The sequence below is a fragment of the Hypomesus nipponensis genome, chromosome 21 (genome assembly GCF_054491055.1).
Source record: "Hypomesus nipponensis isolate SF chromosome 21, ASM5449105v1, whole genome shotgun sequence".
Taxonomy (NCBI): domain Eukaryota; kingdom Metazoa; phylum Chordata; class Actinopteri; order Osmeriformes; family Osmeridae; genus Hypomesus; species Hypomesus nipponensis.
The window spans coordinates 12,955,438-12,982,473 of record NC_140381.1 but is presented as its reverse complement, the minus strand read 5'-3'; the positions used below and the strand labels follow the sequence as shown (position 1 = coordinate 12,982,473).

The following is a 27,036-nucleotide window of genomic DNA, read 5'->3' as shown; positions in this document are numbered from 1 at the left end:
TGAGAATGTTCATAACACAAATCTGTGAAAAAGTTGACTGTAAGATGAAAGGTCGATTTTTGGTGAATATTTGAAACATGCTTGCTTGGCTAATTTCTAGGCAAATTTCCAATGAATGTCTCCCCTGCTCCTCCCCGCGCGTGCTCCAAAATCTCACACACACTCAGCCTTCCCTTGACACACGCGCGGCCAAGACGCACACGCAACATTTCAGGAGAGTGTGGGCTGACCAAGCCCCCACTCATTCCTTGGTCTTTAGCAAAGGCCCATGTGGCTCTTGATGGTATTGCATTTCCGATTTTGTATGCAATGGTAAAAAGGTCTCAAATCCTGAAACATTGATAGTGTAGGCCGAGAAACACTTTAACAAAAGCCCATGTGGATCTTGTTGGTATTGCATTTCCGATTTTGTATGCAATGGTAAAAAGTTATAAAAATCCTGAAACATTGATAGTATAGACCAAGAGTAACTACCACACCACAAATGGCCCACCATTACCCATAGGTGGCGCTACAGGCCACGCCCAAAAGCACAAAGATACAAGGCTTTCTGGAATGGATAGGCTCAACAAGCACCCTCCCTTCACTTATTGGCTTGAAAAAAAGGCCCATGTGGATCTTGATGGTATTGCATTTCCGATTTTGTATGCAATGGTAAAAAGGTCTCAAAATCCTGAAACATAGATAGTATAGGCAAAGAAATACTTTAACAAAAAGCCCATGTGGATCTTGTTGGTATTGCTTTTCCGATTTTGTATACAATGGTAAAAAGTTATAAAAATCCTGAAACATTGATAGTATAGACCAAGAGTAACTACCACACCACAAATGGCCCACTATTACCCATAGGTCTTCCCTTGACACACGCGCGGGCTTGGCAAGACGCACACGCAACATTTCAGGAGAGTGTGGGCTGACCAAGCCCCCACTCATTCCTTGGTCTTTTGCAAAGGCCTTGTGGATCTTGATGGTATTGCATTTCAGATTTTGTTTGCCATGGTAAAAAGTTCTCAAAATCCTGAAACATTGATAGTAAAGGCCAACAGTAACAACAACACCACAAATGGCCCACCATTACCCATAGGTGGCGCTACAGGCCACGCCAAAAAGCACAAATATACAAGGCTTTCTGGAATGGATAGGCTCACCAAGCCCCCTCCCTTCACTTATTGGCTTGAAAAAAAGGCCCATGTGGCTCTTGATGGTATTGCATTTCCGATTTTGTATGCAATGGTAAAAAGGTCTCAAAATCCTGAAACATAGATAGTATAGGCAAAGAAACACTTTAACAAAAAGCCCATGTGGATCTTGTTGGTATTGCTTTTCCGATTTTGTATACAATGGTAAAAAGTTATAAAAATCCTGAAACATTGATAGTATAGACCAAGAGTAACTACCACACCACAAATGGCCCACTATTACCCATAGGTCTTCCCTTGACACACGCGCGGGCTTGGCAAGACGCACACGCAACATTTCAGGAGAGTGTTCCTTGGTCTTTTGCAAAGGCCATGTGGATCTTGATGGTATTGCATTTCAGATTTTGTTTGCCATGGTAAAAAGTTCTCCAAATCCTGAAACATTGATAGTAAAGGCCAAGAGTAACAACAACACTTTAACAAAAGCCCATGTGGATCTTGTTGGTATTGCATTTCCGATTTTGTATGCAATGGTAAAAAGTTAAAAACATCCTGAAACATTGATAGTATAGGCCAAGAGTAACTACCACACCACAAATGGCCCACCATTACCAATAGGTGTCGCTACAGGCCACGCCCTAAAGCACAAAGCACTTCACTTCTTGTGAAGATTAAAGCGCTTCACTTCTTGGCTTGAAATAAAGGCCCTTGTGGATGTTGATGTTATTGCATTTCAGATTTGGTATCCCATTGGAAATTCTGCAGCATTGATTTTTCTATACAGTTACAATTTGTCAAGAATATACATTTTTCAATGGTTCGCAATGCTTTACACGTAAGCCAGTCAAACAAGTTCATATGAAGACTCTTGAGAATGTTTAGTACACGTCGTCGTCGTCGTCATCTGCCGCTTGTCCGGGGATCGGGTCGCGGGGGCAACGACCTAAGCAGGGAGGCCCAGGCTTCCCTCTCCCCGGCCACTTCCACCACCTCTTCCTGGGGGACCCCGAGGCGTTCCCAGGCCAGCCGAGTGACATAGTCCCTCCAGCGTGTCCTGGGTCTTCCCCGGGGCCTCTTCCCAGTGGGACGTGCCCGGAACACCTCACCAGGGAGGCGTCCAGGAGGCATCCTAATCAGATGCCCGAGCCACCTCAGCTGGCTCCTCTCGACGCGGAGGAGCAGCGGTTCTACTCTGAGCCCCTCCCGGATGACCGAGCTTCTCACCCTATCTCTAAGGGAGAGCCCGGACACCCTGCGGAGAAAGCTCATTTCGGCCGCTTGTATTCGCGATCTCGTTCTTTCGGTCACTACCCATAGTTCGTGACCATAGGTGAGGGTAGGAACGTAGATCGACTGGTAAATAGAGAGCTTCGCCTTTCGACTCAGCTCCTTCTTCACCACAACGGACCGATGCAGAGCCCGCATCACTGCGGACGCCGCACCGATCCGCCTGTCGACCTCGCGCTCCATTCTGCCCTCACTCGTGAACAAGACCCCGAGGTACTTGAACTCCTCCACTTGGTTCAGGATCTCCTCCCCGACCCGGAGATGGCACTCCACCCTTTTCCGGTCGATAACCATGGCCTCAGATTTGGAGGTGCTGATTCGCATCCCAGCCGCTTCACATTCGGTTGCGAACCGCTCCAGTGAGAGCTGAAGGTCACGGCCCGATGAAGCCAACAGGACCACATCATCTGCAAAAAGCAGCGACCCGATCCTGAGGTCACCAAACCGGACCCCCTCAACACCCTGGCTGCGCCTAGAAATCCTGTCCATATAGGTAATGAACAGAATCGGTGACATAGGGCAGCCCTGGCGGAGTCCAACCCTCACCGGAAACAAGTTCGACTTACTACCGGCAATGCGGACCAAACTCTGGCACCGGTCGTACAGGGACCGGACAGCCCCGATCAGGGAATCCGGTACCCCGTACTCTCGGAGCACCCCCCACATGAGCCCCCGAGGGACACGGTCGAACGCCTTTTCCAAATCCACAAAACATGTGTAGACTGGTTGGGCGAACTCCCATGTACCCTCCAGGACTCCGCGGAGGGTATAGAGCTGGTCCACTGTTCCACGGCCAGGACAAAAACCACATTGCTCCTCCTGAATCCGAGGTTCGACAATCCGGCGGACCCTCCTCTCCAGGACCCCTGAATAGACTTTCCCAGGGAGGCTGAGGAGTGTGATCCCCCTAAAGTTGGAGCACACCCTCCGGTCCCCCTTTTTAAAGAGGGGAACCACCACCCCGGTCTGCCAGTCCAGAGGCACTGTCCCCGATGTCCACGCGATGTTGCAGAGTTGTGTCAACCAAGACAGCCCTACAACATCCAGAGCCTTAAGGAACTCCGGGCGGACCTCGTCCACCCCAGGGGCCCTGCCACCGCGGAGCTTTTCAACCACCTCGGCGACCTCGGCCCCAGAGATAGAAGGGCCCCCCCCGATGTCCCCAGACTCTGCCTCCACGTCGGAAAGCGTGTTGGTGGAATTAAGGAGGTCTTCAAAGTATTCCTTCCACCGATCCAGGACGTCCCCCGTCGAAGTCAGCAGCGCACCGTCCCCACCGTATACAGGTTTGACAGAGCACTGCTTCCCCCTCCTGAGTCGCCGTATGGTGGTCCAGAACCTTTTTGAAGCCGTTCGGAAGTCATTCTCCATGGCCTCGCCAAACTCCTCCCATGCTCGGGTTTTTGCCTCCGCGACCGCCAAAGCCGCGTTCCGCTTGGCCTGCCGGTACACATCAGCTGCCTCAGGAGTCCTACCAGCCAATAAAGCCCGATAGGCCTCCTTCTTCAGCTTGACGGCATCCCTCACCTCCGGAGTCCACCACCGGGTCCGAGGGTTACCGCCGCGACATGCACCGTGGGAAAAGGCCCGGCCACCAGGCGCTCGCCATCGAGCCCCACCCCCGGGCCTGGCTCCAGGGGGGGGCCCCGGTGACCCGCTTCCGGGCAGGGGCAACTGAGAACCATTGTTGTGTTTCTTCATGGTTGTTTTTTTGAGCCACGCTTTGTCTGGTCTTTCACCTGGAACCTGTTTGCCTTGGGAGACCCTACCAGGGGCATAAAGCCCCCGACAACATAGCTTCCAGAATCACTAGGACACGCAAACCCCTCCACCGCGGTAAGGTGGTGACTCATGGATGGATTAGTACACAAATCTGAGAAAAAGTTGACTCTAAGATAAAAGGTCGATTTTTGGTGAATCTTTGAAACATGCATGCTTGGCTAATTTCTAGGGAAATTTACAATGAAATGTGTCCCCTGCTCCTCCCCGCGCATGCTCCAAATTCTCACACACTCATTCTTCCCTTGACACGCGCGGGCTTGGCAAGACACACACGCAACATATCAGGACTGTGTGGGCTGACCAAGCCCCCACTCATTCCTTGAATATCAGCATAGGCCCTAGAGGACCTTGGTGTCATTGCATTTCCTACTTTGTATGCAATAGTAAAAAGGTCTCCAAATCCTGACACATTGACAGTACAGGCCAAGAGTAACTACCACACTTTACCCAAAGCCCATGTGGATCCTGTTGGTATTGCATTTCCGATTTTATATGCAATGGTAAAAAGTTGTTAAAATCCTGAAACATTAATAGTATAGGCCAAGAGTAACTACCACACCACAAATGGCCCACCATTACCAATAGGTGTCGCTACAGGCCACGCCCTAAAGCACAAAGCACTTCACTTCTTGTGAAGATTAAAGCACTTCACTTCTTGGCTTGAAATAAAGGCCCTTGTGGATCTTGATGTTATTGCATTTCAGATTTGGTATCCCATTGGAAATTCTGCAGCATTGATTTTTCTATACAGTTACAATTTGTCAAGAATATACATTTTTCAATGGTTCGCAATGCTTTACACGTAAGCCAGTCAAACAAGTTCATATGAAGACTCTTGAGAATGTTTAGTACACAAATCTGAGAAAAAGTTGACTCTAAGATGAAAGGTCGATTTTTGGTGAATCTTTGAAACATGCATGCTTGGCTAATTTCTAGGGAAATTTACAATGAAATGTGTCCCCTGCTCCTCCCAGCGCATGCTCCAAATTCTCACACACTCATTCTTCCCTTGACACGCGCGGGCTTGGCACGACACACCCGCAACATATCAGGACTGTGTGGGCTGACCAAGCCCCCACTCATTCCTTGAATATCAGCATAGGCCCTTGAGGACCTTGGTGTCATTGCATTTCCTTCTTTGTATGCAATAGTAAAAAGGTCTCCAAATCCTGACACATTGACAGTACAGGCCAAGAGTAACTACCACACTTTACCCTAAGCCCATGTGGATCCTGTTGGTATTGCATTTCCGATTTTATATGCAATGGTAAAAAGTTTTTAAAATCCTGAAACATTAATAGTATAGGCCAAGAGTAACTACCACACCACAAATGGCCCACCATTACCCATAGGTGGCGCTACAGGCCACGCCTTAATGCATAAAGATACAAGGCTTTCTGGAATGGATAAGCTCACCAAGCCCCCTTCCTTCACTTACTGGCTTGAAATAAAGGCCCTTGTGGATCTTGATGGTGTTGCATTTCAGATTTGGTATGCCATTGGTAATTCTGCAGCATACATTTTTCTATACAGTTACAATTTGTCAAAAATAAAAAAATTTCAATGGTTTGCAGTGTTTGGAGGAATCCGCCATTACTGCTTGCAGTTATATTTAGGATTCCTCCGTAAGGAGGAAACCTATTGTTATTGGTGGTTTTATTATTTGTAATTCTTGTACCATGGGAGTCAATGGCAGCCCCTAGACCCCATCGACAACTTTTTGTGAAATTTGGCACACTCATTAAGGACAGTTTCTTCTATACCTACACCAAGTTTCATGTCTCCCATTAGACCACTCTAGCGCCACCAATGGGTCAAAGTTGGACTTGTGTTTACACACGCAACTTTTGAACCGTATGACTCATTTTCAAAAATGAGGTACCATTGGATTCCCTGGATCAAGCCGAGTTCAACGCACACCATGGCGTTAATTTCCGGTTATATAGATTTCCCGCCATTTCCGGTTTTATCAAAAACCTTTGAAAGCCTACTCCTCCTACAATTTTTGTCATATATTCTTCAAAATCACCAGAGATGATCTTCAAACCAAGCCTCACAAAAGTTATCAAAGGAATTTTGATCCTCATAACCGTCTGTCCGGTACAGCCAATCAAATTCATCAGAAAAGCCGCCAAACAGGATGTGAAGTCATGTCTCAGCAAATCTTTGAGATATCAACACTAAACTTGGTAGATCGGAGGAAGACACTACAACGTATTACCATGTGCAAAGGCAAATTCATATCTCTAAAAATGATTGATATAAATCAAATTGAACTTATCGCTAACGCTAAAATAATGCTTTGCACATCAGCCAGTCAAAAACTGATACTCTGATTCAATCACAAGTTCATATGAAGACTCTTGAGAATGTTCATAACACAAATCTGTGAAAAAGTTGACTGTAAGATGAAAGGTCGATTTTTGGTGAATATTTGAAACATGCTTGCTTGGCTAATTTCTAGGCAAATTTCCAATGAATGTCTCCCCTGCTCCTCCCCGCGCGTGCTCCAAAATCTCACACACACTCAGCCTTCCCTTGACACACGCGCGGCCAAGACGCACACGCAACATTTCAGGAGAGTGTGGGCTGACCCAAGCCCCCACTCATTCCTTGGTCTTTAGCAAAGGCCCATGTGGCTCTTGATGGTATTGCATTTCCGATTTTGTATGCAATGGTAAAAAGGTCTCAAATCCTGAAACATTGATAGTATAGACCAAGAGTAAATACCACACCTCAAATGGCCCACCATTACCCATAGGTGGCGCTATAGGCCACGCCCAAAAGCACAAAGATACAAGGCTTTCTGGAATGGATAGGTTCACCAAGCCCCCTCCCTTCACGTATTGGCTTGAAAAAAGGCCCATGTGGATCTTGATGGTATTGCATTTCCGATTTTGTATGCAATGGTAAAAAGGTCTCAAAATCCTGAAACATAGATAGTATAGGCAAAGAAACAGTTTAACAAAAAGCCCATGTGGATCTTGTTGGTATTGCTTTTCCGATTTTGTATACAATGGTAAAAAGTTATAAAAATCCTGAAACATTGATAGTATAGACCAAGAGTAACTACCACACCACAAATGGCCCACTATTACCCATAGGTCTTCCCTTGACACACGCGCGGGCTTGGCAAGACGCACACGCAACATTTCAGGAGAGTGTGGGCTTACCAAGCCCCCACTCATTCCTTGGTCTTTTGCAAAGGCCTTGTGGATCTTGATGGTATTGCATTTCAGATTTTGTTTGCCATGGTAAAAAGTTCTCCAAATCCTGAAACATTGATAGTAAAGGCCAACAGTAACAACAACACTTTAACAAAAGCCCATGTGGATATTGTTGGTATATTTTTCCGATTTTGTATGCAATGGTAAAAAGTTAAAAACATCCTGAAACATTGATAGTATAGGCCAAGAGTAACTACCACACCACAAATGGCCCACCATTACCAATAGGTGTCGCTACAGGCCACGCCTTAAAGCACAAAGCACTTCACTTCTTGTGAAGATTAAAGCACTTCACTTCTTGGCTTGAAATAAAGGCCCTTGTGGATCTTGATGTTATTGCATTTCAGATTTGGTATCCCATTGGAAATTCTGCAGCATTGATTTTTCTATACAGTTACAATTTGTCAAGAACATACATTTTTCAATGGTTCGCAATGCTTTACATGTAAGCCAGTCAAACAAGTTCATATGAAGACTCTTGAGAATGTTTAGTACACAAATCTGAGAAAAAGTTGACTCTAAGATGAAAGGTCGATTTTTGGTGAATCTTTGAAACATGCATGCTTGGCTAATTTCTAGGGAAATTTACAATGAAATGTGTCCCCTGCTCCTCCCCGCGCATGCTCCAAATTCTCACACACTCATTCTTCCCTTGACACGCGCGGGCTTGGCAAGACATACACGCAACATATCAGGACTGTGTGGGCTGACCAAGCCCCAACTCATTCCTTGAATATCAGCATAGGCCCTTGAGGACCTTGGTGTCATTGCATTTCCTACTTTGTATGCAATAGTAAAAAGGTCTCCAAATCCTGACACATTGACAGTACAGGCCAAGAGTAACTACCACACTTTACCCAAAGCCCATGTGGATCCTGTTGGTATTGCATTTTCGATTTTATATGCAGTGGTAAAAAGTTTTTAAAATCCTGAAACATTAATAGTATAGGCCAAGAGTAACTACCACACCACAAATGGCCCACCATTACCCATAGGTGGCGCTACAGGCCACGCCTTAATGCATAAAGATACAAGGCTTTCTGGAATGGATAAGCTCACCAAGCCCCCTTCCTTCACTTACTGGCTTGAAATAAAGGCCCTTGTGGATCTTGATGGTATTGCATTTCAGATTTGGTATGCCATTGGTAATTCTGCAGCATACATTCTTCTATACAGTTACAATTTGTCAAGAATAAACATTGTTCAATGGTTTGCAGTGTTTGGAGGAATCCGCCATTACTGCTTGCAGTTATATTTAGGATTCCTCCGTAAGGAGGAAACCTATTGTTATTGGTGGTTTTATTATTTGTAATTCTTGTACCATGGGAGTCAATGGCAGCCCCTAGACCCCATCGACAACTTTTTGTGAAATTTGGCACACTCATTAAGGACAGTGTCTTCTATACCTACACCAAGTTTCATGTCTCCCATTAGACCACTCTAGCGCCACCAATGGGTCAAAGTTGGACTTGTGTTTACACACGCAACTTTTGAACCGTATGACTCATTTTCAAAAATGAGGTACCATTGGATTCCCTGGATCAAGCCGAGTTCAACGCACACCATGGCGTTAATTTCCGGTTATATAGATTTCCCGCCATTTCCGGTTTTATCAAAAACCTTTGAAAGCCTACTCCTCCTACAATTTTTGTCATATCTTCTTCAAAATCACCAGAGATGATCTTCAGACCAAGCCTCACAAAAGTTATCAAAGGAATTTTGATCCTCATAACCGTCTGTCCGGTACAGCCAATCAAATTCATCAGAAAAGCCGCAAAACAGGATGTGAAGTCATGTCTCAGCAAATCTTTGAGATATCAACACTAAACTTGGTAGATCGGAGGAAGACACTACAACATGTTACCATGTGCAAAGGCAAATTCATATCTCAAAAAATGATTGATATAAAGCAAATTGAACTTATCGCTAACGCTAAAATTATGCTTTACACATCAGCCATTCAAAAACTGATACTCTGATTCAATCACAAGTTCATATGAAAACTCTTGAGAATGTTCATAACACAAATCTGTGAAAAAGTTGACTGTAAGATGAAAGGTCGATTTTTGGTGAATATTTGAAACATGCTTGCTTGGCTAATTTCTAGGCAAATTTCCAATGAATGTCTCCCTTGCTCCTCCCCGCGCGTGCTCCAAAATCTCACACACACTCAGCCTTCCCTTGACACACGCGCGGCCAAGACGCACACGCAACATTTCAGGAGAGTGTGGGCTGACCAAGCCCCCACTCATTCCTTGGTCTTTAGCAAAGGCCCATGTGGCTCTTGATGGTATTGCATTTCCGATTTTGTATGCAATGGTAAAAAGGTCTCAAATCCTGAAACATTGATAGTGTAGGCCGAGAAACACTTTAACAAAAGCCCATGTGGATCTTGTTGGTATTGCATTTCCGATTTTGTATGCAATGGTAAAAAGTTATAAAAATCCTGAAACATTGATAGTATAGACCAAGAGTAACTACCACACCACAATTGGCCCACCATTACCCATAGGTGGCGCTACAGGCCACGCCAAAAAGCACAAATATACAAGGCTTTCTGGAATGGATAGGCTCACCAAGCCCCCTCCCTTCACTTATTGGCTTGAAAAAAAGGCCCATGTGGCTCTTGATGGTATTGCATTTCCGATTTTGTATGCAATGGTAAAAAGGTCTCAAAATCCTGAAACATAGATAGTATAGGCAAAGAAACACTTTAACAAAAAGCCCATGTGGATCTTGTTGGTATTGCTTTTCCGATTTTGTATACAATGGTAAAAAGTTATAAAAATCCTGAAACATTAATAGTATAGGCCAAGAGTAACTACCACACCACAAATGGCCCACCATTACCCATAGGTGCCGCTACAGGCCACGCCTTAATGCATAAAGATACAAGGCTTTCTGGAAAGGATAAGCTCACCAAGCCCCCTTCCTTCACTTACTGGCTTGAAATAAAGGCCCTTGTGGATCTTGATGGTATTGCATTTCAGATTTGGTAAACCATTGGTAATTCTGCAGCATACATTTTTCTATACAGTTACAATTTGTCAAGAATAAACATTTTTCAATGGTTCGCAGTGTTTGGAGGAATCCGCCATTACTGCTTGCAGTTATATTTGTTAGTTTTATTATTCTTGTACCATGGAAGTCAATGGCAGCCCCTAGAACCCTTCGATAACTTTTTGAGAAATTTGGCACACTCAGTAAGGACAGTTACTTCTATACTTGCACAAAGTTTCATGTCTCCCATTAGACCACTCTAGCGCCACCAATGGGTCAAAGTTGGACTTGTGTTTACACACGCAACTTTTGAACCGTATGACCCATTTTCAAAAATGATGTACCATTGGATTCCCTGGATCACGACGAGTTCAACGCACACCATGGCGTCGATTTCCGGTTATATAGATTTTCCGCTATTTCCGGTTTTATCAAAATCATTTGAAAGCCTACTCCTCCAACATTTTTTGTCAAATCTTCTTCAAAATGACCAGAGATGATCTACAGACCAAGCCTCACAAAAGTTATCGATCAGAATTTTGATCCTCACAACCGTTTGTCCGGTACAGCCAATCAAATTCTGCAGAAAAGCAGCCAAACAGGAAGTGAAGTCATATCTCAGCAAATCTTTGAGATATCAACAACAAACTTGGTATGATGACTCAGAACCCTCTTTTGAGGATATCTACACAATTTGGTGTCATGTGATCACTGGGCGTGGCCGCAGGACGCAAAAATGTGTTTTGGCCAATAACTATTGATTTGTTTTCCTTTATTGAGTGATTCCATTGTCTCATGATATCTTGGGACATCCCGTTTGTGACTCATAATAATTTGTGATAATAGCCGAATTGATGCGGCCGCCATTTTGAATTTATTGAAAAACGTTTTTTCTCTACTCCTCCTACACATGTTGTCCAATCTTCACCAAATTTAGCAGAGATTATCTTCAGACCAAGCCTCACAAAAGCTAACACATGGTTTTCTGATTTTCGAAACCGTTTTTCCGGTACAGCCAGCAAAACAGGAAGTTGGGTTGTATCTCAGCAAATCTTTGATGGATTCACACCAAACTTGCTGCGTGTACTTGTTACCCTCTTCTGAGGATGTCTTAAATGTTTTCTGGGTTATTTGACTGCTTGGCCACCTCATTGCTGCTTGCAGCTATATTTGGAATTGGTCAGATTTGTTATCCCCTAGGTAAGTCTGCCGCATAGATTTTTCTATACAGTTACAATTTGTCAAGAATAAACATTTTTCAATGGTTCGCAATGTTTGGAGGAATCCGCCATTACTGCTTGCAGTTATATTTATTATTTCTTTTTGCCCCCCTAAGGCTCAGTCAATATTTGGACTACATAGACAACGCCTGTGTCAAAATGTTAGTCTTGGTCTCGATTGAGTTGCGTGTATTTACGTTCCGTTGCACAATTTAGGAGGTTACAACGTTTTTGTGGGGCCTTTTGTCGACGAAGGGTAACCTGTGCTAGCTACGTCACCACGTCAACACACGTAAGCAATGACGCATTGATACAATGTGATAGACTTTCTAGCAAATTGGAGCTTGGATTATGAGTGAAAAATACCACCCCCCAAAAATCACAACCATTTGGCTTTGTAGAGAACGTGATTTCGAGTGGAACTGCAATCTCGCATTTTTGATTTAGGTCGTGACAGTCTTTGAAATTTGAGCGAGTGCAGGTCGCCTGTGAGACAGCCTCGTCTTTTAGGCGGCAGCCATGCTAGAAAGCGTCATAGTAGTATTTTTTGTAGCTAATTTTATAGTTCAATTTTACACAAAAAAACTGAAAGGAAATGTTATGATGATATGACTACTGTGAAAACAACCAGGTGGTAAGATTTTAATATAGATTGCTGTAAAAACATTGATTTGTTTGCTACGTGAGAGCCTGTCAGCCCCCATTGACAATTGCGGTTGCAACAACAGTGTTGTCAACAGTGTTGATACTCAGTCAACTGTTGATCTGCGGCTGGTGAGTATTTTCTTCATTTCGTACCAGGGTCAATTCTACATCTAAATGGACAGCAGTGTTTTAAAGATATGGCGATTGCGAAGACAGCCAGCGGGTCAGCATAGTTTGTTATTTGTGTAAAACTTGGAATTTGAGTGAGACTGCGTCTTGTTTTGACGTTAGCCACAGAGTCGGCTCGCCCACCGGCAGTGTAGTAGGCTACAGTACTGTCTTCAATGCCACAGCTATAGCTAAACTTTTATGTCTTATTACACGGTTGTTCTTAATGCTGTAGAATGCTCTATTCACTTGAATAGGGCTTCGTTCTGCAGTGAACAATGTTCTCATATCGCTCTGCGTCGGGGTGCTGTTCGCCCTGTCGGGTCTACTAAAGCAATAAAGTGTGGTGGGGTTGTTCGTAGGTATATCGTGGTATATCCCTCAACAACCCCACGAGCACGAGTACTATATTGCTTTTATAAAACAATTTTATAGTCAACCAATTAACATTTAAACACAGCTATTGATAAAAAAAATGTGTTCCTCCGCAACGAAAAAATTGTTCCGGTGTCAACGTCAACTGAGCTATTAGCCCGAAAGCTAACGTTATGCTAGCAAGATTCAAAGGCAATAACATTGTGTACGGTTGACAAATAGTAAATATAATTTTACAGTATGTTTGACAAGAAGATTTGCTAGCTAACCAGCCATGTCACTGTCTCAAAGTCAATATCAAGATTTTCACGAACAAAGTATCGGCCATACTATTACTAGGCTACAGTACGGCCACAGTCTGTGGCGAGTTGAATAGCAAATGGATGTGAGATGACCGCATCAAAGTTGACATTTGCTCCAAACAGTAATTATAATTTGACAGTATGTTTAACAACAAGACTAGCCAGCTATCAACCCATGTCATTGTACCCAAATAAAATCAAGATTTTTTTAAAGAAAATAATCTTCTTGAGTTAGCTACTGCTACTGTCGTGTTGGCCGCAGCCCGTCTGAAGTAGCTAGATTGACTAGCGAGGTGAATAGCGAATGGGATGTGCGATGAGCGGTTACATGAAAAATAAACATTTTTCAAATAGGTTAAAATAAATATTTAAGTCTCTCATTGTTGTAAATAGAAGTTAGCTTGTTAAAGTCTTTCAAAATTGTAAATGGAGGCTTTGACTCATCCCCGTTGTTATGGTTACTTCTTTGTATCAACGCAAATGTTTAAAACCGCGGAGTGATTTTTTATTGGAGTGAAAAGTCAGTGGGTTGTTGTCAGATAATTCAACTCATGGAACGTCTCCCGTCCAATCAGAAACAGCTATTTAAGTCGTAAAAAAAACAATAGTTTTATACTCTACATTATCCCTTACAAAAGAAACATTCTAATTTCCTGCGCTTTCAAACAATCAGTGGAGTGTGGATAGCAACGGCAGCTAGCTTCCCTCTAGCAAAATGCTTTTGAATTAAATATCGAACTTATTTACGTTTTGGGGGGCTTATTTTCAGTTAGCAGACGGTAGTATTTGAATTGCAATTCCATCTGAAATACTGCCAGTTAATGTTGTTACAGTAGCTTGTTTCAAAGGGGGTTCCTTGTTTCAAAGGGTGTTCTTAATGAATTATGCAATATGAGTAGGCTAAATGCTTTAAAATATCACTAGAAGGGAAAACGGACCCACCTGCAACTGAAGCAAGCAAGCACACCCTACAATTTCCCCAGAAATTGTACCCTCTCTAGTTATTATTGGGTGTGCTTTGCCTTCGGCAAGGGCACAACCATTGTTATCTCACATATATATTAGTATTTTTATTTATTTATTTTCCCACCCCTAAAACTTTGTCAATATTTGGACTACATAGACAACCTAGGTGTCAAAAGTTTCGTCTTGGTAGCGATTGAGTTGCTTGTATTCGGATTTACGTTCCGTTGCACGGCTTAGTAGAAATTACATTTTTGTGGCGAAAAGTGAAGCTAACGGTGGCTAACTTGCTAGCCACAGTCACTGACGCCACTGACGCCACTGACGCCACTGACGCCACTCACGCCACTCACGCCACTCACGCCACTCACGCCACTCACGCCACTCACGCCACTCACGCCACTCACGCCACTCACGCCACTCACGCCACTCACGCCACTCACGCCACTCACGCCACTCACGCCACTCACGCCACTCACGCCACTCACGCCACTCACGCCACTCACGTCACTCACGTCACTCACGTCACTCACGTCACTAACGTCACTCACGTCACTAACGTCACGAAAACTCGCGTGACTGTCTCTAGCAGAACATTAGTTTAGCAGCTTGTTAACTTCTGGGAGATGGCTAGGCTAACGCCACAAGCAAAGAGGCCTGTGTGATAACTATTTGCTCATTTTACTTCGTGATATGACACACAATTGTGATGTGTAATGTACAATATAAGGTAATATTATTAAGGAAGTACATCTACTTTCGGAAACAGTAGCCTCTGTTGCCCGGGCAACACATACTACAGCGGTCTATAAAGCATCTGTTTTCAAACGTTAAAATAAACATTCCTCACAAATACATTTTTGTTGTAGCATTTATTATGACATTATATTACAAGTAAACGATTTTTGGGTAAAATTATCATTACCTGTGGTTTCAAACCAGTGTAGCTCACTGCTGTAGCCTAGTCTAGTAGCCTACTGTAGCTAACAAAAACATCTCCACAGATGTTTACAGTAGGAATTCAAACGGCGGCACATGTTCGGCACTTCCCTTAAATCAAAAGTCTTTCAATAGGTGAAACTATCTGACTAGTGACCAATAACCTGAACTCCATTGCCACAGCCTAAACTTTGTCAATCCGTTCATGAAAATCATTCATTTCAGCCTAGACCTTACAATGGAAGTAACGTTAAATCGAATTCAACCAACGCAGTCGCTACCAAGACAGTCTAGTAGTAGTAGAACTTAGCCTTCAATTTACCGGGGCAGGTTCTCTACGCAGCAGGGCTATATTGCATTTTGCCTTACTGACAATGATCGCAACCACTGACCTTTTTATGAATAAGTGATTTTCCCCTAAATAAAATGTCAAGCTTATTTATGTTTTTGGGGGCATATTTTCAGTTAGCAGATGGTACTATTTAAATCGCGATTCCATCTGAGATAGCTACTGCTGGTAACGTTGTTGTTAAAATAAGCTTCAAAGGGGGGTTCTTTATTAATGAATGAATGCAACATGAGTTGGCTAAATGCCTGAAAATATCACAAAAGGGAAAAAACGTCCTTGTAAGTTAAGTCATAGAGATTAGGTACATTTTTACACCGGTCTGCCATGTATTCGTTTTGATTGAGGTTGCTGATCACCTCCTTTCCCCTGCAAATTTCCCTCTTGCAGGGGAAATGAGAAGACAACTATTTCATTCTAATCTTCACTCTTAGTATTTTGAGTTGTAAATGAGCAGAAAAAAATATGCTTTTAAATCTATGTAATCTTTATAAATAATAAGTAGGCTATGCATTTTTATATAAAATATACAGAAATATCAGTTGTAAAATGTAATTTAAAGGTCAGATGACGTGAAAACTTCATTTTAGGAGGTTATTTAACATTAATATGAGTTCCCCTAGCCTGCCTTTGGTCCCCCAGTGGCTAGAATTTTTGATAAGTGTAAACCAAGCCCTGGGTTTTCTTCTTCGCCTTTGACAAAATGAAGGCTCAAGTGCTCTGTTTGAAAATCTCCCCCTAGTGACGTAGATAGGAGCCAGGTTACCTCCCCTCTCTCTGCTTTGCCCGCCCAGATCATCTGGCCCACCCATGAGAAACTGAGCTACCACCGTGCAAGGGCGAGTGCGATATCGTTTTTTCCTGGAGACATCATGGCGAGCACACAAACGAAGCATAACAGTTGCTCAGTGCTTGGATGTACAAATGCAAGCACAAATCTTTTTTTAGTTCCATCATCCGAGCCTCTGCACAACCAGTATCTTAATTGTATTTTCGCTGGAAATGCGCCGACACAACTTCCCAAAGTGTTGTATGTCTGCGCCAAACATTTCAGCCACTACTGTTTCCTTAACTTGAGCCAACACAAAGTTGGCCTTGCTGAAATTAAATTCTGGATCGTTACTAAACCTCCTTGATCAAGCTACAAACCTTGGACAAGTAAGTTAACTAACGCGATCATTTTGTTGCTTTACTGTTTATGGTTACCTAGCTTTCTACCCTTAGAATGTGGCTGTAACATTAGCTATGCAGCTAACAGCTGAGTTACTGTTGCTAATGTAATCAGAATCAGAATGGGATTTATTCGCCATGAAAGTTTGCACAGACAAGGAATTTGCTTTGGCAGGAAGGTGCATACAGTAAACATATAGGAATCTTAAATTTAAATATGTGGTCTAACTATACTAAGGATACATAAACTAGCAATACTAAGTGGAATACAATTTAAATAAAATATACAATAAAGTAGAATATAAATTGCCAATTTACAATATAAAATACAATATAAAATACAAATATTACAGGAGTTGAGTGTAGTGCAAAAAGTAAAAAGTTTTTCATGACATTCAGTCAGTGTGAGCTTTGGCCTTGTTGAGGAGGCCAACAGCGGAAGGGAAGAAACTGATTGTATGGCGTGAGGTTTTGGTCCTGATGGACCGCAGCCTTCTGCCAGAGGGGAGGGACTGAAACAGGGAATGTCCAGGGTGGGAGGAGTCAGCCACAATCTTCTTCGCCCGTCTCACGGTCCTCGAGGTGTGCAGGTCCTCGAGGGAAGGCAGATTGCAGCCAATCACCTTCTCTGCAGTGCGGATGATACGCTGCAGCCTGCTCTTGTCCTTGGCAGTGGCAGCAGCGTACCAGGTGGTGATGGAGGAGGTGAGGATGGACTCAATGATGGCTGTGTAGAAGTGCACCATCATTGTCTTTGGCAGGTTGAATTTCTTCAGTTGCCGCAGGAAGTACATCCTCTGTTGTGCTTTCTTGGTGAGGGAGCTAATGTTCATTTCCCACTTGAGGTCCTGGGAGAGAATAGTGCCCAGGAAGCGTAAGGACTCCACAGTGTTGACTGGGGAGTCACACAGGGTGATGGGGGTGAGTGGGGCTGTGATCTTCCTGAAGTCCACAACCATCTCCACTGTCTTGAGAGCATTGAGCTCTATGTTGTTCTGGCTGCACCAGGTCACAGGGTTGTCTGCACAGGGATGATGGTGGAGGACTTGAGACAGGCTGGCACATGGCATGTCTCCAGGGAGGTGTTGAAGATGTAGGTAAACACCGGAGACAGCTGGTCAGCACAGTTCTTGAGGGTGGCTGGAGAGACAGAGTCCGGCCCAGCTGCTTTGCGGGGGTTCTGTCTCTTGAACAGTTTGTTCACTTCTCTCTCCTGAATGGAGAGGGTCGTCACTGTAGAGGGGGGAGGGGGGAGGCCTCACGGGTGGAAAGGAGTTGTACAGGACTGTCCAATTGTCTTTCAAAACGACAGTAGAACTTGTTCAGGTCGTTGGCCAGACAAGAGTCGTTAGTGGAGTGGGGGGCTCTGGGCTTGAAGTTGGTGATCTGCCTGAGCCCACTCCAGACAGAAGCAGAGTCGTTAGCAGAGAACTGGCGCTTCTGAGTACAGTCGTTTAGCCTCTCTCACCGCCTTGCTAAACCTGTTCTTTGACTCCTTGAAACTGTCCCTGTCCCCACTCCTAAACGCGGCCTCTTTGTCCAGCCTCAGCCTTCTGAGTTTAGCTGTAAACCAGGGTTTGTCATTGTTGTAGCTCACCCTGGTGCGTGTTGGTATACAGCAGTCCTCACAGAAGCTGATGTATGATGTCACAGCCTCTGTGAGCTCATCCAGACTATTGGAGGCAGTCATGAACATATCCCAGTCAGTAGAGTCCAAGCACGACCGCAATTCCTCCATAGCCTTACTGGTCCACTGTTTCGATGTCCTCACAGCAGGCTTGCCGAGCTGAAGCTTCTGTCTGTATGCAGGAATCAGGTGAACCATGGCGTGGTCTGAGTGACCCAGTGCTGCTCGGGGAACCGCATGGTATGCTTTACTGATTGTAGAGTAGCAGTGATTCAAAGTGTTCCCTTCTCTGGTAGGGCATTTGATGACTTGTCTGTATTTGGGGAGTTCTTGAGTGAGATTGCCTTTGTTAAAGTCGCCTAGCACAATAACCAAGGAATCCAGATTTTCATGCTCCACGCACAATATCTGGTTAGCGAGCACACGTTGAGCCTCGTTGGCGCTAGCCTGAGGGGGCATGTAGACGCCGACCAGTATGAATGAAGCAAACTCACGTGGCGAGTAAAAAGGTTTACAGTTAATAAAAAATGATTCCAGATCAGGAGAACAGTGCTGCAGAATCACTGTCACATCTTCACACTAGCCACTGTTGATGTAAAAACAAATACCACCACCTTTCGTTTTGCCAGAGAGCACAGGGTCACGATCCGCTCTCAGCCGTTTGAAACCTGCTAGCTGTAGCGCAGAGTCTGGGATCAGTTCACTCAGCCATGTCTCCGTAAAGCACAAAACGGAAGATGAATGAAAGTCTCAGTTTTTCCAAACCAGTAGCTGAAGTTCATCCAGTTTGTTGCTCAGTGAACGCACGTTGGGGAGAAATATCCCCGGTAACGCTGTACATGCCCCACGCCGGCGGAGTCGCACCAGTGCACCGGCTCGTTTGCCTCTTCTACGGCGCTTCACTGCTAGGACAAAGCCGAGGGCGGCTTTGACTATAATTCCCACTAATTCTGCCGCTGGAAGCAGAAAAGTGGGAAATAAATCCACAGGAGTTGTAGTCCTGATGTTTAGAAGTTCTTCTCTTGTTAGAGAACCCCGGAAATCTTGGCAGAACACTGAATTATAAGACAAAACAAGACAAAACAGAGCGCACCTAGCTACCGTGGCTGCCTTTGTCGGCGCCATCTTTAGTCCATCCAATGATAAACGGCATCAAGTGTGTGTGTGAATACAAACGCTGTAACGCCAGTGTCGTACACTTCTTTGTTATTTGGATAACAGTTATGCTGTTGGTGTTATAGTGCGCGTTATACGCCTTTCCCTCATTGAAATTATTATGAGTGTGCACCTCTGCAAATCAGGGTGATCAGATGAGAATGGGCAAATTCGAAGCACCTTACAGCAACGGGCTACGAGCCAGCTGAGTTACTGTTGCTAATGTAAAGGTAGATGGCATTAAGTGTGTGTGAATACAAACGCTGTAACGCGAATGTTGTACACTTCTTTGTTATTTGGATAACCGTTCTGCTGTTGGTGTTATGGCTCGCGATATCCGCTTTTCTCCTCATTGAAATGACTGAGTGTGCACCTCCGCAAACCAGGGTAATCAGATGAGAATGGCTATATTCGAGGTATCTTACAGCAACGGGGGCTACGAGACATTGCGATACATCCGTTGTAAACATTAGCGCATGTTGCCGCTCCTCCTCATTAACATTTAAATCTACAGACACAGAAACAGGCGTTTTGAGGAAAGCTCATTGAGGGACTTCTCGTAGTGGCTGTAACTATGCACCAAGGCTAAATTTCAGGAAAGATACTTCAGATACAGTATTAGGGAACCACTAAGGCTTATATAAAAGCATCCAAAAACAGCATTTCATGTGACCTTTAAATATGGACCCCTGCAACCAACTAAAGCAAGCACCCCCTACAATATCCCCAGAAATTGTACCCTCTAGTTATTATTATACATCTTCTTCTGCCATGGGAGTCTATGGCAGCCCCTAGAACCGCATTGTCAGAAGTTGTGAAAATTGGCACACTCTTTGGGGCCATTCCCATCGTCAATTTCACTAAGTTTCATGTCTCCATTTCAAACCCTCTAGCGGCACCAATGGGTCAAAGTTGAAAGTGTGTTTACACACATTACTTTTGAACCACGTCTCATTTTCGAAGATGAGGTATCGTTGTATTCCCTGGATCAAGACAAGTCCAACCTATGACGTCATACCCAGTTATATAGATTCTCTGCCATTTTGAATGTTAAGGAAAAGCGTTTTTTTGTAACTACTCCTACATTTTTTGTCGAATCTTCTTCAAATTTGCCACAGATGATTTTCAGACCAAGCTTCACAAAATTTATAGTAAGGATTTTTATTTTCTAAATCGTTTGTTAGTTACAGCCAATCAAATTGATGTGGCCGAATTGATGTGGCCGCCATTTTGATTGAATGTATATTACTTTTTTTGCTACCCCTCCTAGGAAGTTTGTCCAATTTTCACCAAATTTGGCACAGATCCTCTTCAGACCAATCCTCACAAAAGACATCACGTTTTTTTGATTTTCTAAAACTTTTGACTGAAACAGTCATTCAAAGTTGACATCAAACTTGGTACAAGTGTTCGGGACCCTGTTCCAAAGAGGACAACAAAAGGTTGTGTCATCTAACCGCTAGGGGGTGATCCCGTGTCTGACACATGTTTACTTGTGATACCATATGAATTGATGCGGCTGCCATTTTACGTTTTATAAAACGTTTTTTCTCTATTCCTATTCAAGATGTATCTAATATCCACCAAATTTGGCACAGACCCTCTTCAGACCAAGCATCACAAAAGACATCACGTTTTTTTGATTTTCTAAAACTTTTGACTGAAACAGCCATTCAAAGTTGTCAACCAAGACACCATAAAAGAAGTGAGGTAATATCTCAGCACCTCTTTACTGAATTGACACCAAACTTTGTAAAAGGACGAGGGACTGTTCTGTAGAGGTCCAATAGGTCATGCCATTTCACCTCTAGGTGGCGCTGTAATAAGCAAAAAATGTTCACCAATTATCTTCAGATCAAGCCTCACAAACGTTTTCACATGGTTTTTGATTTACAAAACAGTTTTTCTGGTAAAGTTGATCAAAGTCGGCGATGAAGCCGCCAAAACAGGAAGTGAGATCATATCTCAGGAAATATTTGCTGAATTGACATCAAACTTGGTACAAGTGTTCGGGACCCTGTTCCAAAGAGGACCACAAAAGGTTGTGTCATCTAACCGCTAGGAGGCGATCCCGTGTCTGACACATGTTAACTTGTGATACCAGATGAATTGATGCGGCTGCCATTTTACGTTTTATAAAACGTTTTTTCCCTATTCCTATTCAAAATGTATCTAATATCCACCAAATTTGGCACAGATTATCTTCAGACCACAATCACCTCGACATGGAAAACTGTACTGAATTACTGTTTAAACTTGGGCTAAATCTGACAACCGGTTGCCAGTTGAAAAACTTATACTGCTATACAAACTATACAAAACTGCTTATATTTTTACTAGTGCTGTCAAACAATTAAAATATTTAATCGCGATTAATCGCATTAATGTCATAGTTAACTCGCAATTAATCGCATTGTTATCTATTCTAAATGTCCCTTGATTTCTTTTTGTCCCATTCTTTTTTCAAATTTTAATGCCCTTATCAACATGGAAAAGTGGTTTGGATTGCTTCGTTCAAATATTGTTTTTATTGAAAACATTGCAATCGCCTGGCTTTGACGAGGGGGCGGAGAATTCCCATCAGCTGTGTGCTTGGCCATCAAGTGGTATTTCAGACTGGACATGCTGCGATGATAGCTCAGTTTACAATGACAAAAACACACAGACCACTTTGGTCTTGTCAATGGAACCATTTGGCAACTTTTTAAAAGTAAAGTTTCCATTCAGAATATTATTGGCATCCATTTCGGCGTCTCGCGCTCGCCATCCAATCAAAACGTAACGTTAGCCAACTACCCGAGAATGTCTAATATCCGTAAACGGGCTGTGCTACTACTCTTTAGCCGGCTCCCAAGCCAAACAAGTGTGTGGCGTGCCTGTTGTTTTGTTTCCGGTCTAGCTAGATCCGGTGTGGTGTTCTAGTTTTTCTACCGCCGGTAGTTGTTGCAACAGCATGTGAAAAAAACTACAAGGTTTGCTAGGCCAAAAAGAGCGTTAATCGCACAATAAAAAAATTGGCGCCGTTAATTTGGGTTTGCGTTAACGCCGTTAATAACGCGTTAAACTGACAGCACTAATTTTTACACAGTAACTTCCTGAATACAGTCATTTCCAGCACTGAGAATTGCTCACTAGGATAAATTGGTGTCCTGGCAAGGGCAATGTAAGAGGTTCAAAGCCAACGAGCCTGCCATGTCACTGGTTTTCTGTTTAGCGAGACTGTAAGCCGTTGCAAAGGAAGCCAGGTACCACGCAGTCGCTAGCTACCTGTAGTGTAGCTGTATATGGTTATGGCAATCCTCACTAGGGAAGGGTATCGAGAACCGGTTCTTGTTTTGAACCGGTTCCCAGTGGACCAATTCCTTGGAATCGTCAGCAAAATTATATAACGATTTTGCTAAAGGTTCTCTGAGGCGTTGCGCATGTGCAAACTTTTATAGTTTATTCAGACTGCACCAAACATGGCAACTAGGCAGAAGCGTTCTAAAGTTGGTTGTATTCCACACGACAAAATGACAACAACTCCACTTGTAACACGTGTAAAAAGTATATTTCGTCGAAGGGAGGAAATACAACAAATATGAAGAAGTATTTGAACACACAGCATGGAATGAAGTTTTTGGAATGTCATGTGTTTGAGGCATGCAGCAGCGCAGCTAACGTTTGCGTTTCATCTGTGATGGCATTTTTGACATAGTTACTAAGAGTGTCTTTTTTAAGAGACTGAGGTTGTGTTCAAACAGATGGTCAGCTAAAGTATTTAGGACTGATCTAATCAACAGCCACCTGGGGCACTAAGTTGGGGAGAGTGGTCAGGCAAATTAACCTTTGCCCCCTGAACCTTGGCCTCAGGAGATTAGGCCGGTGTCCTGTTTATCATGAACTACATCAAAGGACATGGGACACTGGCCTGGGTTTTTTTCACTGACCAGTGCTGACCAATCATGGTTACCGCTGTATTGATTGATTATAAACATCTCTTCATATAAAGGAGACCTTTCCTTATAGTCTGGTATCACTCTTACGAACGATCTGTGTGGATAGCACCTCCTTCGTGAAAGACTGATCAGCAAAGCTTTGTTTAATCTTATGTAATTGTATAATTTAAATAAATTGTATTGAAACCACATCCCTTGACTATTCAGATCTACTAAGTGCCACTTGAATTTTACCATTACACATCTCTAACTATCAAAGGTAGAGCTAAACTCCTCAAAAGTGATCACAACCACTTGTCACTGTGTGAAGCAATTTGCCTTTATCGTGTATAGTCGATCAAGTTATCTTCTGTCCCGTCATTTGAAGCATACATTTTAGATCACTTCACGTTAATTATGGGAGGGTGTGTGTTATCAGCAAACATTCGTGTTGTCGTGTTAACCCACTGAGTATATCGATTTTTATTCCATTATTAAAATTAGCATTTAATTGTTTAACAGAATGGCCGATGTTTGACACTGTCATATTATATGATTTGACCTTGGCTGAAAATGGAAGATTCTATAATTCTATTCTAAGCTTGCGTAGCTAATAGAAGTGTTGAAGAAGAGCAACGGAAAAATGTAAACGTGTATGTATACGTACTGTATATGGTGTGCAGTATTATAGAAAATTATATAAAAGAAAATTAATGTAAACTAGAAAGTGCATTTCCTACAGAAAACAGCGTTGGAATGCTGAAAGCTGAAATTAATTTTACAAAATTGCTGAAAATACAGAAATGAGAAAATACCCACAAGCTGAAATGAATTAAAAAAATGTGAGAGTCACACAAAAGAGGCAGTGTGGAAGCTGAACTGCATCATCTAACAATGCTAAGAGCTGAAATACAATGCGGAAAGCTGAACTGTTAAACTGTAGTAGGCTAGTAGAAGAAGTATTCATTTTAGTAGCTGAAATTATATAAACAGAATTACTACTCTACCGGCAGTTTCAAAAACATGTTCCTTCTACTTCCTCTGACGAATTTGTCACCAGATTTACATTGGTCTCTATGGGGCAAGAGTTGGACTTTGTCTCGCTTTTGTGGGGCTCTGAAAAAATGTGTAAGTCTGTTGGATTCCACAGACAACTGTCTACGACCCTTACGGTGCGTTCACACTGCAGACTTTTTTACCGCTCAGCACCGCCGGCCTTCCCACAGTGCACCACGCTTGGGGGCGTGTCAGACAGATTAATTCAGAGCTCTCTAAAATCACTGTTGTAGTTCGTATAATGTCATGGCAAATGTGCAGACAAAATACAACTTTTACACACATTCAGCAAAAATCCGATACGCATTCTGGATCTGACATGATCTTATCTACAGCACACAATAGGTTATCTTTTTCCACACTTTTTTTTAGGCCGAGTGAAAGATTAAATGCCACCCGCACTCTATGTACAGTAACGGGTCTTGATCAGTCTGGAAAAAAAGATGCATCAGACGTAAACGTTGACATGTGTAACCTTTTATTATATTACTCGAAATCTCTGCAAATCAAATCGCTAGATTATGACTTGCCACTACACATTCACTGTATGGATAGAGAGTGGCTGCCAGCCAGCATTTCAGCGTTGAATGTCAATCGTATGCCGGGTGAGCTAGCTAGACTATGCAGCTAGCACAGAAGAAAGTTACGTAATGTGAAAAACTGAATTAAAGTACAAAATACAACACACCAGGGACGCCGACAACCTCAGCAATCCTGCGCCAGGCAGGGTTTTTTTTTTTTATCTCTGCAATTGAACATAAACGTATCATACAATACTGGGTATGAAGTCACACATACGATGAGTTGATCTTCCATCTTGAAATTGTCAAACCTAGAAATGTTTACCATGAGCAACAGTCGCTACGTTACAAGAAACCAACCCGATTGGCCATCGCTGGCGTTTTCAAGCTCCTCATTTACATAAAGTTGAGAAAATCCAACTTTCGCCGCCTGCACGCCTTCCCACAATGCGCTACGCGAGTGGCGACGCCCCGCTCGCCTTCCCACAATACCCTACGCGGGCGTCAACGCCTGGTTTCATTGAAAATGAATGGGAAGCCGGCGCCCCGCTCTGCCCGCCAGCTGCAGTGTGAACGCACCGTTGGGCGAGATCCGGGGGGGACAGGGGGGACAAGACCCCCCCAATCCTGGGAAATTTATGATTTGTCCCCCCCAATAAATCACTGTAAACATAACTATTTAATTTCAATAACATTAATAATATGCAATGAAAGCACTTTGCTGATTATGGACACAATGGTGCTTTTTAAAGTTTTAAATGATTGCAAACCCCGCCCTTGGTCCCACAATGGTTTGATCCACAGCCCAGCCCTCAGCAGTGATGCAGGTGCATGTGTGAAAATCGGACAGTATCTGTTTGTGTCGTTGGTGGCTGATGTCCAGTAAGTAGTTGTAAGAAAGGATTGGTTTGATAATTTATTTCTACCACTCAATACAATAAAACATTCATAACTTTCACCATTTCCCCTGCATTGGTCACTATGTTAGCTAGCTAGCAAAGTAACATCACCAGCTGTTTGAATTAGAGTCAGAGAGAAGCTAGCAATGCAGTAGTTGGGTTCGTTATCTGACAAGGTGACTTGAATGTCTACTATCTGAAATGCAGGTAGGCCTAGCTAACGTGAAATTAATCCAGTTAATCGCACCACAGAAATTTCTGATGTAATGCTATATCTTTGTATCAGATTGCCAGGTTATGCTCTCAGGTTGTGCCTTATGCATACCTTCTTTAGAAGATGAACAAAACATTTCAGTTATAAATAATGACTGGGTTGTTACTTTTGGTGCTGCTTTAGTATTGCCTATTGTGTTAAAATTGTGTTGAAATAAGGCCCAGTTTATAGGTATGCTCATTCTAGTCGGAATAAACTTCATAATTCTCAAAATTCTGACCCTTTGCTTTTTTATTGACAGCATTTACTTGTACTTTTACTTTCAATACTTTAGTACATTTAATATCAGAAAATTACTTTTGATACTTAAGTACAGTAAATATCAGATACTTTCAGACTTTTACTCAAGTAGTATTCTAAAACAGAGGTCTTCAACCCTGGTCCTCAGGGACCCCCTGTCCTGCACGTTTTAGATGTTTCCCTGCTCCAACACACCTGATTCAAATCAATGGGTCGTTATCTAGTTATGCAGAAGCCTGTTAATGACCATTCATTTGAATCAGGTGTGTTGTAGAAGGGAAACATCTAAAACATGTAGGGCAGGGGGTCCCTGAGGACCAGGGTTGAAGACCTCTGTTCTAAAAGGTTACTTTTACTTGAGTCATTTTCCAGTAAGGTATCTTTACTTTTACTCAGGTATGGATTTGGGGTATGTTTTACACCACTGTCCATTACCAACATGCTAGTCATAACCACGGGCAATATAGCGGTTAACATCAAATCTATTTCAGGACTTTTTGATACTTCTTCTGAAGGTTCATTATCATCAATAGATTCCATCAACAATAGTGATTAGGAAAGGTAGTGTTGCATGCCATGCAATGTCTAATTATGAGTACAAACTGAGTTGAACAGATGGAGAAGGAGAAAAAGAGAGGAGAAGGAGAGGTCCTGCCTAAAGAGGAATTCAAGTTCGGCTGACCGTTATCATGATAATTGTGATGGGAATTCAAGTTGATTCCAGACTGATTTACAGGGCGCAGGCTTATCAGACATTTGTATAAAGATTTCACGTGTTGCAAAT

At 43.1% G+C, this 27,036-nt stretch overlaps 1 protein-coding gene and 1 pseudogene across 5 annotated transcripts in view; both read right to left on the bottom strand.

Moving 5' to 3' along the window:
* The window catches only part of abcc10 (ATP-binding cassette, sub-family C (CFTR/MRP), member 10), a 125,699-nt gene that overhangs the window by 91,086 nt on the left and 7,577 nt on the right, over positions 1-27,036 (bottom strand). The window lies entirely within an intron of this gene.
* Positions 18,306-19,315, bottom strand: LOC146238061 (uncharacterized; annotated as a pseudogene).